The sequence below is a fragment of the Cricetulus griseus genome, chromosome 8 (genome assembly GCF_003668045.3).
Source record: "Cricetulus griseus strain 17A/GY chromosome 8, alternate assembly CriGri-PICRH-1.0, whole genome shotgun sequence".
NCBI lineage: Eukaryota > Metazoa > Chordata > Mammalia > Rodentia > Cricetidae > Cricetulus > Cricetulus griseus.
In genome coordinates, this window is record NC_048601.1 from 52,689,084 (window position 1) to 52,701,880 (window position 12,797).

The following is a 12,797-nucleotide window of genomic DNA, read 5'->3' on the forward strand; positions in this document are numbered from 1 at the left end:
TGTCTAGTTGTAGTTTTATCATTTTAGCAGCAGCTGCCTAGTCAATGCATTTCATACATGAAAATCACCCCTTGCTTCTTCTAGATTAATTCTCCTGGTGAGAAAGGCAAGCTCACAAAAACAGGTTTCAATGTAACTTTTTACTATTCTTCTATTTTTTAAAAAAAACTTGCTTTGGATCTGAGCTCCCGGCTACACAGCCTTGCTCTCTTGGGGCACATCTCATGGACCAACCCCATTATCACAGCCCTAGTGACCAGGCAGTAGCATTCTCCCTGTCCCCACAGCCTACCATCCCCCTACTGCATCAGTGACCGAGGGAGACACACAACCCACCTACATCTGGAGGAAGAGGTGAGTGTCTGAGTGCCCAAATGGACAGCCCCAGCAATACCACTCTTGGGCGTATACCCAAAGGATGCACAATTATACCACAAGGACATCTGCTCAACTATGTTCATAGTAGCATTATTTGTAATAGCCAGAACCTGGAAACAACTTAGATGCTTATCAACCAAAGAATGGATAAAGAAAATGTAGTACATTTACACAATGGAATATTACTCAATGGTAAAAACCAATGACATCTTGAAATTTAAAGGCAAATGGATGGAACTAGAAAAAACTACTCTGAGTGAGGTAACCCAGATCCAGACAGACAAACATGGTATATATTCATTCATAAACAGATATTAGATGTGAAGCAACAGATAACCAGGCTACAGTCCACAACTGTCCCGCCCGATTGTCTCGCCAGCAAGAACAACACAGGACATTCGGATCCTTCTGCAGTAAAGCTTTAATGCGTCTTGAGAGAGAGAGCATAAGCTTACAAAAGCAGAGACCCCGAGCCAAGAATCACGTCCCCTAATAAAGGCTGGCAACCGCCGCCTCGGACGTGTTACCCCATGATTGGCTGTAGCTCATCAGACCATATGACGCCATGGAAGAGGCAGAGATCAAGGAATGGAAAGTTACCCAGCGCCTGCGCAATAACTTGTTTACATTCGGTGCCTGCCGGATGCAGGTGCCATCTTGTAATGGAGAATGCAGGGACGGCTCCCTACACACAACCCCAGAGAAGTTAGGTAAAAATGGGGACACACATGGAGGGCTCCAGGAGGGGAAAATAGTTGAGATCTCCTGGGTAAACTGAGAGGGGGTGGAATGGAGGGGATGAGAATATGAGGGATCAAGAAGACCCAGTTGGGGGAGGAGCAGAGGGGGAGAGCAATGAAAGAAATATCTTGATAGAGGGTGTCATTATATGGGGTTAGGGAGAAACCTGGTGCTAGAGAAATTCTCAGGAATCCACAAGGATGACCCCAGCTAGGACTCCTAGAGGGGGTGTCTGAACAGGCCTTCCCCTTTAATCAGATTAGTGAATACCCTAATTGTCATCATAGGACCTACAGGAACTGATGGAAGCAGATGCAGAGATCCACAGCCAAGCACTGGGCTGAGCTCCTGGAGTTCAGTTGAAGAGAGGGAGGAGGGATCATATGAACCAGAGGGGTCAAGAGCACAATGGGGAAAACCACAGAGACAGCTGACCTGAGCTAGTGGGAGCTCACAGACTATGGACTGACAGCTGGGGAACCTGGATGGGACTGAACTAGACCCTCTGAAAGTGGGTGACAGTTGTGTGGATTCATCTGTTGGGGGCCCCCTGGAAGTGGCAACAGGACCTATCCCAGGGGCATGAACTGACTTTTTAGAGCCCATTCTCTATGCTGGAATACCTTGCTCAACCTTGATACAGGGAGAGGGGCTTAGCCCTGCCTCAATTTGGTATGCCAGATTTTGTTGACTCCCCAAGGAAAGCCTTAGCTACTCTGAGGAGTGTATAGTGGTGGGAAGGAGGGTAGGCAGGGGGCAGGAAAAGGGGAGGGAGGGGGAACTGGGGTTGGTGTGTAAAATGAAAAATAAATTTTAATATAAAAAACCTTCTGGGCAGTGGTGGTGCACACCTTTAATCCCAGCACTTGGGAGGTGGATCTCTGTGAGTTCGAGGCCAGCCTGGTCTACAAAGCATGTTCCAGGACAGACTCCAAAGCTATAGAGAAATCCTGTCAAAAAAAACAAAAAAAACAAAAAAACTTGTTTTGTAATGACGGCTCTCAGTAATTAACCATTCATGTCTCATGGTAAATGATTGAATGAAAAAAGTTTTGAAGTTTATGTAAATTGTAAGGGTCTGAAAAATAATTAAAAATATTAGTAAAACAATGATGATGCATGGTATTAAGGTTCAGAATTTTAACACGTTAATCAATGGAGTTCTGATGAGCTATTAATCTGTCTCTGGTAAAGCACTGACTATTATTATAGCCACAAACTCAATTTTTTTCAAGACAGGGTTTGTCTGTGTTGAAGAGGCCTAACTTAACATCGGTGCAGCCATGACAGGCTGCAGGCTATCAATAGTGGGACTCACCCTTACAATAACTAAGAAAAACCACAAACTGTATCCTGCAGGCGACCAAACAGAATTGAGACAAACAAGTACTAGATGCTCTAGAACATTAAGGATAGCTTACAAAACTTGTATATAGGTTGCTAATTTCCTTGCAGCAACGCCAGGACCAGTCCCTGTTTGACAAGACTTCTATTGCCCCACTCCTGCCGAATCAGAAGTTCACCCCCATCTGAATCTGGAATTCCCCTAGTTCCCCATCTTTTACTCCTTAAAAACCATGCCTCAACTGAGCTCGAGACTCTCCCTGATCCAACTGCAGTGTTGGGGTAGACAGAGAGCCCAAGCTTGAGCTTGAAATAAAGTCTCTTTGCTTTTGCATATGAACTCGGACTACTGGTGGTATTTTGGGGGTCCACCAGGATCCCCAACCCATGAAGCTTTTGACCGGTGAGTGTCTGTCTGTCTCCTTTGGTTTCACTTTGTCTCTGTCTTGCATTGTACTTTGGCTGGACCCATTTCTGAAGTGCTCACAACGGTCTAAATGGATACACAGGAGGACCACAGGCCCAGGACGCTACTGTATGGGACTGGATCCCTCTGATTTCTCTGAATAGATGAGGTGGGTTGCACCTGCTGAGTGGCAAAAGTCCATCTTCTTGGTTTCAGGTTTTCTTCTGGTGGCCAGGAGGAATCTGCATTGTTTTGTTTGCTTTTGAACTGTTTATTTTGTGTCTGACACTCAGGACTGACATCATGGGACAGAAGCCAAGTACTTCCACTCCTTTGACTTTGGTTCTTGGCCGTTTTCAGTTCTATTAGTTGTCCTTAGAGCAGCAGTCTGTCCATGTCTGTTAGTTTGTCTGTAGTTTTGTTTAGTTGCTTGTTACTCTGTTTCATATTTTTTTTAAAAAAAGATAGCTCTTTTACAAAGGCTGACAAGCTGGCTCTGCTATGAAGGCATTGCACCTGCAATTCCTTTAAACTGAGTATCACTGTTGCCCAGGCTGCAACCTAAAATAATTCAACAACAATGGTTGGTTATGGAATGCAGTACTTGGGCTTGTGGGCAGCTTCCTCTGGTGCTTCTGAGAATTGGAGCCAACAGAGAACAAGACAGGGTTTGTCTGTGTATCCTTGGCTATCCTGGAACTATCTTTGTAGGCCAGGCTGACCTCAGACTTATAGAGATAGAGATCCACCTGTTTCTGCCTTCTGAGTGCTGGGATTAAAAGTATGCAATACCACTGCCCAGCAACAAGCTCAAAATTTTAAATTTCCTTTGGTTGTTTCCTAAGTATAAACTAAAAGGTGCTTCTCATTGTGATAAAAACATCTCTGTCTGATCTGTATATATATCCAGCCCTCTTGACAAAGGAAAATGTGTGAATTCTTTTAACTCAAAATCATTTTTTGATCCTGAAGCTTTTACTGTGATCCATAGGAATGTTTTTTTTTCTACAATACAAATCTCTAGACAGATTACAAACAGTGGTAATGTTAAATTATCTAAAATCTTTATCTCTTTCTGTAAACATTAAATTTATGTAAGCTTCATGGAGTCAAGACTTGGATCCACCTGTCACAGGTAAAATGGACTCCAGATAAGCATGCCTGTCAATCAACAGCCGAAGCTTCCTCATTCACTGCTTATTCCCAATGGGGACATTTGAAATGGAAGATTTACCATAAAAAATTCCTTAAATTCCCTAAACTTTAATTTCTGTCTCTCTAGTCTATATCTGTCTCAGCAGATTTCCACTTGGTTGACAGACACCATCCACAAATCAGATGTGGACTACAAACTGCTTCAAATGGCCACGAGCCCCGGACTTGCTAAAAGCTGATATAAACTAGTCCAGCCAATGTGATTGCTCCCTGTCTCTTCATTCGGGTCAGTGAACCAGATGCTTCTGATGAATGCTCCCACTGCCCAGACCTTGGCCTTTGACCAGCATTCCAGCCTTCATGGGCCCTGACAATGACATCCTAATTTCAGCTGAGAAGCAGTTACAGAAGAGAGTACATTGCCCCTTATCCTAAACAAGAGACTGGGATGTTAGGTCTAAAGAAAACTGGGACCCCACTGGAAGATACCACACCTCGTCATTCTTACCATATACATCCACTGCTGTCAAGGTACACCACATCTGTATCTGGATATATCATTCCCAGGTCAGGTGTGTCACAAGGGATGATGACATGGCTGCAGAAAAATGGACCATCACCAAGGCCTGAGAATATCAACTGAAGATAGGATTGATGCAGGATGTAAACAAACAATGCTGTTTTGTCTGACTGTGCTCCTTCCTGCTCTTTCATGGGATATATGTCTAGATCCCCCTTTAAGAGCAAATAGAATCTTGCTGTAAGTGTCTCACAGCTCCTGGTCACCACTTCATCAAGTGGACATTCCTTCCTTCACCTCTCGGCTGAAGCTGTTTGGTTTGCATGTGATGAAGGATTACATACCTGCTCAGCTATTTGGCATATGTATCCAGCCCCCAAAATGTCTTATCTTCTTACCCTATTTCCTATTTCTTTATCCTTTTATATACAAACATAATGGTCCATCATGGAGAGAGCAATTGTATTCACAAATCCTTCCAGCTCCTTGGGACAGAGAGAAACATGCAGTTCCTTGTTATGATAAGTCTTTACTCCATACGCCTGAGCCCTGCCGCCATGTGGGCACTTTCTGCCAAGCCGCCCGAGTTCCACCCGCCGCTGCCACGTTGAGGTCCCAAGTAACACAGAGAGACTTATATTAGGTACAAATGCTGCTTGGCCAATGACTAGGATTTCTCATCTGCTAGCTTACTCTTAATTATCAACCATAATCATAAGACTTATCTTATGGTGGACGCAGGCCTTTCGTTCTGTCCTCCTGGTGGTCACATGGCAACTTCAGAGCAGAGAGCAGAAGGAAGAGCAAATGAGATACTTCCTCTTTGTCCTTGCTTAAATTCTGAGTCTGCCTGCTATGTCACTTGGAATTGTAGGGGGACACTGTAATCACGCCTCCTAAGGGCTGGCTACAGGTGTGCCAACCACACCCGTCAGGGTGTGGTCAAGGTGATGTCAGGGTGACATGGAAAAAGGTTTAAAGGGATAGCTGAGGGCACATGGTAGCTCTTTCCCTGCTGCCTTGTTACACTCTGTCTTCCTGTCGGTTGTCATTTACCTATTAAAGATATCTTGACTATTACGGGCTTCGTATTAGTAATTGATCATAATAGTTCCTCTCTTTATTGCCCTCAGAGTAAGCTTAGGGTTGGGAACAGCCATTCCTGGGGCAACAGGCACAGCAGTGGCTAATGTCAACTACAAAAACTTAAGACATCAAATAACCCAGGATTTATTTGCATGAGGAAAGTCTACTGCAAAATTAGAACAGGTTGACTCATTAGCTGAGATAGTCTTGCAACATTGTAAGGGCGCTTGATCTGCTTCATGCAGAATCAGACTACTGTGCAGGGTGTTTTTTAAAGGTTAAACACACATCCATCTAATAAACTGGCAATCTCCTTCGGGAAACTTGCTCTTCACTGTAAACCACTCAGGAATTATCAGGGATAATTTGACTGAAATTAGGAAACACCTCACAGAGAGGGAAAAGGCCCTATGAGGAGGAAGTAAATGGTTCCCATTTCTTTCTTGGGTTCTTCCTGGCTGATAACTGCTGTCAGTCGCAGGGCTTTTAGCTCTCTTGTTCCTGCTGATTACAGGCCCCTGCATCATTAATGCTTTAACCAGATATATAAATTCCTACTAAGCTGATGGTAATTAAGTCCCAATATGAACAGGTACCCACCACAGTGTCAAGGATTTGACTCAAGGTAGAACTCAAAGGGGGGCTGTGATGGCTAATGTTAAGTTGATGGCTTACTTAATGTTTAAAAGTTTAAAATCTCTGCATAAGAAAACTATAAAGCAAAATTAGACCTCCAAAAGTTGAGGGCTTGTGGTGGTTTGAAAGAAAATGACCCCCAAAGGGAGTGGCACTACTAGGAGGTGTGGTTTTGTTAGAGTAGATGTGGTCTTATTAGAGGAAGTGTGTCACTGTGTGGGTGGGCTTTGAGATCTCCTATGCTCAAGCTATGCCTATCTTGTGGGTAAGAGAATTCCATGACTCCTGTAGTGCCACCTGCAAGACACTGATCTCATTTAACTTATACCTTGCCTTGGTGGCTACAATGTGACAGGAGCAATGTCTCCCTAGTTGTAAGCCCAGGCCCCACAGGCTTCCATTCTCACTGGAACTGCCCAGCTACCCCAAATGCTTGCTAGAAGGTGGAGACATGTCACCACGCCAGCCACCAGTTGGCTAGCTGCCAGATGTGTGTCTGAATCCAGAGGAGACCTGCCAGCCCAGCTGAGTGCTAGTTGACTGAAGCAGACACTAGCCAGCATCAACCAGGCCAGGCCCAGGGAAGAACTATTCAGGTGATTCAAAGTTATGCACAAGAGGAAATCATTGTGTTTTTAAGCGAGTGTCTTGTTATGAAATAATTCCAGTTCATCTCAGTCCCCACAGACAGGGCAGCAGATAAAACACTCGCTTACCGGTACTACTGTCTGTTCCTTTATTGTTGTTGAGAACTATTTTTTAATATCGTACCTTTTATGCTCTCTCCTGTGGACAGGCATGGCTGTCACCAACACAGGAGGAGGAATTCCTTCGTGAGCAGTTTCCAGTGTCTTGAGTCGCTGATCTCATTTAACTTCATGATAAATTGACAAACAGATCTCAAAACAGTTGTGTCATTTCAAACTGCCTCCAGAACCACTACATCTTGTCACACTGGGTCTTGTAACGGAGCTGAGACAGACCTGGAACTCCCTGTGTAGCTGCTGAGGCTGGCCTCAGATTCCTGGTCTTCCTGCTTCGGCCTCCTGAGCATGGGGAAGGCAGGCGTGTGCTGCCATGCAGTTAGTTACGTGCTTCTTGTGGGACCTATGCTTTATTCACCTGTGTAAACAGCTAGGAGGAGATTGCCAGTTTATTAGATGGATGTGTGTTTAACCTTTAAAAAACACCCTGCACAGTTTCCCAAAGTGGTTGCACCATCTTTCCTGCCAGTGTAGGATGAAGAGCCCAGTCCCAGGACATTCTCATCCATAGCAGGTAGGACCAGGCTTTGCCACTCACATGACTAGATCTGTAATGAGCTGAGACAATCAGTTTTCCTGTCTCAGTTCTTTGTCTTTACTCAGAGAAGAAACTGGGCTGACCAAGGAGGGGAAAGGGGGGATTTTTTTTTTTTTTTTGCCACAAAAGAGTAACAATTTGAATAAGAAAACAAAAGTCACCTCCTCTTAAAAAAACCCACATGTTCTTGAGGTGCAGATTAGTTGAGTGTGTGTGGGAGCTGATAAGTTACACAATGGGACAAATCAAGAGAGCTATCAAACACAGAGAGGTAAGAGAAAACCCATTAAAATCTGAGAGTGTTCCAATTAGGTTGGCTGCTCTATTCCCCTTCCTCTTTCCCTCTACATTGCAAGGGAAATTTGAAAAGTAGAAGAAAGCTCCTATGATTTCCATTTGTCCCCTACCACTAACAGGTCTAAGCTTGCTTTTATTTGGTTTGTTTTTTATATTGTTAATTAATTAATTGATTTTTGAGATAGGCTTTCGCTGTAGAGTCCTAGCTGGACTTGGATTCAGAGAGATCCACCTGCCTATGCCTCCTGAGTACTGGGACTGACAGGGTGTGCCATCACATACCTGAACTTGGCTTTTGGTTTGATTTGTTTGTTTGTTTGTTTGTTTTGCTTTTGACTTTCAGCCTGATTAGATGAAAATCCCACTCTCTTTCCAGAGTTGTCCAGTCTATCACTGTGGTCTCACAAACACAGTGTTTAGTAGTTCTTTTTAAAAGATATATTTATTTTATGTGTATGGGTATTTTGCTTGCATGTATGCATAAGCACCATGTGTGGGCCTGAAGAAAGCGTCAAGTCCCCTGGAATGGGAGCTATAGACATTTTGAGCTGCTGTGTGGTGCTGGGAGCTGAACCTGGATCCTCTGGGAGAGCAGCTAATACTCTTAACCACTGAACCAGCTCTTGAGCCCTTGCCCAGAGGCTCTTGTGTGGGCTCTAGCTGCTGTTTTTTGTTTTTTGTTTTTGTTGTTTTATAAAACAATACAAATGCTTTATTCAGTAGTTGCAGGTCATCATGGGCCCAGTGGTGGATATTCAGGACCCAGCAGTAAGGTCAGCATAATCTCCGAGCCTCTTTCTGACTCCAATAGGGTGAGCACATCACCTTCTTGAACAGGACCTCAGACCTTTCGAATGATAGAGTAGCTGGTATCATCCATAAATTTCACGTGTACCTGTGTGCACTGTCCCTGCGAACCGGTCCTGCCCAGCACTTTGGTTAAACTACCCAGCTTGATGGGCTGCACGATACTTGTGTCCATGAGGGTGGCCATCTGGTGGAGAGGCTGTTTTGTGTGTGTGTGTGTGTGTGTGTGTGTGTGTGTTTGTGTGTGTGTGTGTGTGTGTGTGTGTGTGTGTGTGTGCACTTGTGCCCACTTCTTTTTCTATGTTGCCATGGCAGCCATGGGAGGGGGTGGGTAAGTACTGCCCGAAGGCCACATCTAGGTTTGCTCCTTGCTGGAACTTGTTCAGTCAGTCCTGTCAGTGCCTGTCAAAACAGCCCAGCATCTGACTGCTTGCCCTGGGGGATTCTGGGCCCCTCACTACCCATCAACATTTCCCAGTGGTTCTAATTTATTTTCGTTGATTTTAGAGTTCTCACCTCAGGAAGAATAAGTTTATTTTTGAATCAGATATGAATAAGTAAAGGTCCTAGGAACGCAGACTCAGGTGGTGGCTACTAAATAACAGCACTGAGAGAATTGAAGCACATTCAGGGAATAGGGGAAATGGAGCCCTCACATACTGTTGCTGGAAAATAAAATAGGGTCATTGCCTTGGCAGACGAGGAGGCTCTATCACTATCAGTGTGTGTGGAGCCCATGCAGGATCTAGCACACTGGTGAGATACTTGTAACCAACTAGTAACCAACTCTGGAAGTGTCTTCCTTAATAGCTGCTCTGTTCTGTGCTATCCTGAGTACTCAAAAACTGGAAGTGACCCCAGTGTCTGCTGCCTCATTACAGGCGAAGAGTAGGCTCTTACAGGACAACACAGATGGGTCTGAGGGCATCAATTAAGTGAAAAGACTGAACAAGTACTATGTGGAGGCACTTGGAGCCCTGGAGGAGCTTCTATTTGGAAACCAAAATATGTTCCCAGAGATGGGAGGTGGCTATAGCTGTATAACAATGTGATATACTCAGGACCATTGAACTGTGTACTCTTAAAAATGGTTATGGGGAACTTGAGAGATGGCTCAAGTGGTTACAAGCACTATCTTCTCTTGCAGAAGACCTGGGATCAATTCCCAACACCCACATGGTGCTCACAGCCTTCTGTAATTGTATTTTTAGGGAATCTGACACCCTCTTCTGTAGATGGATTTTTCTTTAGGCTGTCAGCTCACAAAAAATGACATAGACACTTATTATTATGAAAGCTTGCCCTATAGCTTAGGCTTGTCCCACTAGCTCTTATAACTTAATCCATTTATATTAACCTACTATGTTTTGCCTTGTGGCTTTTTTCCTCTCTTCCATCTTGCACCTCCTATTCTTCTCTGTGTCCTCTGATGTCTCTCCTGCACCTAGAATAATCTTTTTCTCTCTCCCTGCCTGGAAGTCCCGCCTAACTTCTTCCTGCCTAGCTATTAGCTATCCAGCTCTTTATTAGACCAATCAGAAGGTGATGGGGAATGTACTTCTGTGTATGTTTATCTTATTGATTGTTGAATAAAATATTGTTTGGCCAATGGCAGCAAGTTAGGCAGGACTAGGAGTCAAAGAGGATTCTGAGAAATGTAGTAGAGAAGTGGTGATCCAGGCAGGAAGTGACATAGAAAGAAGACATATTTAAGCAAGAAGAAACAGGAAGTGTTCCCTTTTCCCCTTCGCTCTTCCTCCAGTGGTGCCATGTGATCCACCGGCAAGGAGGGACACCAATAAGGTGTCCAATAAGATAAGTCTTATAAAATATATAGATTTATAATAATTGAGACTGAGCTAACAGATAAGAATCCTAGTCATTGGCCAAGCAGCATTTGAACCTAATACAAGTTTCTGTGTATTCATTTGGGCCTTAGGTGGGCGGCCATCGTAAAGCTCACATGTGGTGGTGGGGCTCGGTGGCTCTTGGTGGAAAGATTTATCGTAACAAGAAGGCATCTTGGCAAAGACACATCTTCATGGTGCACAAAAAGATTATTCCACAACAGTTTTCTGACCTCTGCAGGCACTGTATGCATGTGATACACAGACATATATACAAGTAAACAACATTCATACTCATAAAATAAGGTAAATAATTTTCTTTATTTCTTGCTTCCTCCTCCTCCTCCTCCTCCACCTATTCCTCCTCCTCCTCCTCCTCCTCCTCCTTCTTCTTTTGGTTTTTTGAGACATGGTTTCTCTGTATTTGTTTTTGGAGGCTGTCCCAGAACTCACTCTATAGATCAGGCTGACCTTGGCCTGCCTCTGCCTCCCGAGTGCTGGGATTAAAAGCATGCACCACCAAAGCCTGGCCCTTTCTTTTTTGAGACAGTTTTTTTTTATTTTTGTTTTTTGTTTGTTTGTTTGTTTGTTTTTTTCTGTGTAACAGCTCTGCCTGGCCTGGAACCCACTTTATAGACCAGGCTGGCCTGGAACTTGCAGAGATCTACCTGCCTGTGCCTCCCGAGTGCTGGGATTAAAGGCACATGCCACCATCACCTGGCTAAATAATTTCTTTTAGTTAAAAGAAATGGTTATGGTAAAAGGGCAGGAGAGATGGCTCAATGAACTGGCCTTCCCATATATTCAGATTAGTGACTACCCTAACTGTCATTGTAGAATCGTCATCTAGTAACTGATGGAGATTATATGAGCAAGGCTGTGTGTGTGTGTGTGTGTGTGTGTGTGTGTGTGTGTGTGTGTCAAGAACATGATGGGGAAACCCACAGACACAGCTGACTCAAGGTTGTGGGAGCTCATGGACTCTAGACCAACAGCTGGGGAGCCTGCATGGGATCGAACAAGGCACTCTACATAAGGGTGACAGTTGTGTAGCTTGGTCCGTTTGAGGGGCACCTGGCAGTGGGACCAGGATCTTCCCTGGTGCATGAACTGACTTTTTTGAACCCATTCCCTATGGAGGCATACCTTGCTCAGCCTTGATGTGTGTGTGTGTGTGTGTGTGTGTGTGTGTGTGTGTGTGTGTGTGTGTGGGTACTTGGTCCTGCCTCAACTTAATGTGTGGGCTTTGTTGACTCTCCATGGGAGGCCTTACCCTTTATGAGGAGTAGATGGGGGGGTGAGTTAGGGAGAAGGTTGAGGGGAAACAGGAGGAAGAAAGGGAGGGGAACTGTAGTTTGTATGTAAAATGAATACAAAAAAAAAAAGGGAGCTTAAGGCTATTCCAAAACATTGGAGTTCAGTTCCCAGAACCAATGCAAAGCAGCTAATAATTGATTGTAACTCAGGATATTGTAGACCAGACTCCCTCTTCTGGTCTCCATAGACACACACACACACACACACACACACACACACACACACACACACAATACAGCTGGGTGGTGGTGGCACACACCTACAATCCCAGCACTGGGAAGGCAGAGGCAGGTGGATCTCAGTGAGTTCAAGGCCAACCTGGTCTACAGAGTGAGTTCCATGACAACCAGGGCTACATAGAGAAACCCTGTCTCAAAAAAACCCCACACCAAAAAAGAAGAAGGAGAAGGATAAAGGGGAGGAAGAGGAGGAGGAGGAACAGGAACAGGAGGAAGAGGAGGAGGAAGAGGAAGGTTGACAGCAGACCGTAGAGAGCAAGCTAGTAAGCAGCTTCAGCTCTGCTTCAGTTTCTGCCTCCAGGTTCCTGCCTTGAGTTCCTGCCCTGACTTCCTTTGATGATGGTCTGTGAGATGTGTAAGTGTAAACAAAATAACCCCTTTCCTCCCCAAGTTGTTTATTGTCATGATGTTTTATCACAACAATGGAAAAATCTATCTAAAACAACCAGGCTGGCCTTGAACTTAAAGAGATCCACCTGCCTCCTCCTCCTCCTCCTGAGTGCAGGGAATAAAGGCATGCACCACCACACTGTGTCTCACAATATGCTTTTAGCACACAATGCTACCTGTGGCTTTAAGATCTAACCACATTGACCTATAGATTTGATCCAGTTTGAACCCTTGTGTACTTTTGTATGTCTTGACTATTACTCCATGCTTTAATTACCCATTCTCTGATGGAGAAAAATGAAGATTCTTCAGCTTGTTCACAGTCATGATCA